The 751-nt window shown below is 43.0% G+C and overlaps 1 pseudogene; it reads left to right on the forward strand.

Annotated features, from left to right (window-relative positions):
• Window positions 1-6: 6 nt before the first annotated feature.
• On the forward strand, window positions 7-747 carry LOC108525997 (UAP56-interacting factor pseudogene; annotated as a pseudogene).
• Window positions 748-751: the final 4 nt, after the last annotated feature.

Genomic DNA, 751 nt, shown 5'->3' on the forward strand with positions numbered 1-751 from the left:
ATGATATCATCAAGTTGAATCGAAAGGAAGGGAAGAAGCAGAATTTTCCAAGACTAAATAGAAGACTCCTCCAGCAAAGTGGTGCCCGGCAATTCAGGATGAGAGTACGATGGGGAATCCAACAGAATTCTGGTTTTGGTAAGACTAGTCTGAATCGTAGAGGAAGAGTCATGCCTGGAAAGAGACGTCCTAATGGAGTTATCACTGGCCTTGCAGCTAGGAAAACAACTGGAATTCGAAAAGGAATTAGTCCTATGAATCGTCCACCTCTAAGTGACAAGAATATAGAACAATATTTTCCAGTGTTAAAAGGAAGGCAAACCTTCTGAGACAAAACGAAGGGCAGAGGAAACCAGTGGCAGTTCTCAAGAGACCTAACCAGCTAAACAGAAAAAATAACATTCCAGCTAATTTTACCAGGAGTGGAAATAAATTAAATCACCAGAAAGATACTCGTCAGGCAACTTTTCTTTTCAGAAGAGGCCTGAAGGTTCAGGCCCAGTTGAATACAGAACAACTGCTAGACGATGTAGTAGCAAAGAGAACTCGTCAATGGCGGACTTCCACCACAAATGGAGGGATTTTGACTGTATCTATTGACAATCCTGGAGCAGTGCAATGCCCAGTAACTCAGAAACCACGATTAACTCGTACTGCTGCACCTTCATTTTAACAAAGCGGGAGCAAAGTGACGCCCGGAAAGTTCCTAAAGGTGTTCCCCTACAGTTTGACATAAACAGCGTCGGAAAAC

Source organism: Rhinopithecus bieti, unplaced genomic scaffold, assembly GCF_001698545.2.
Source record: "Rhinopithecus bieti isolate Rb0 unplaced genomic scaffold, ASM169854v2 scaffold_56808, whole genome shotgun sequence".
Taxonomy (NCBI): domain Eukaryota; kingdom Metazoa; phylum Chordata; class Mammalia; order Primates; family Cercopithecidae; genus Rhinopithecus; species Rhinopithecus bieti.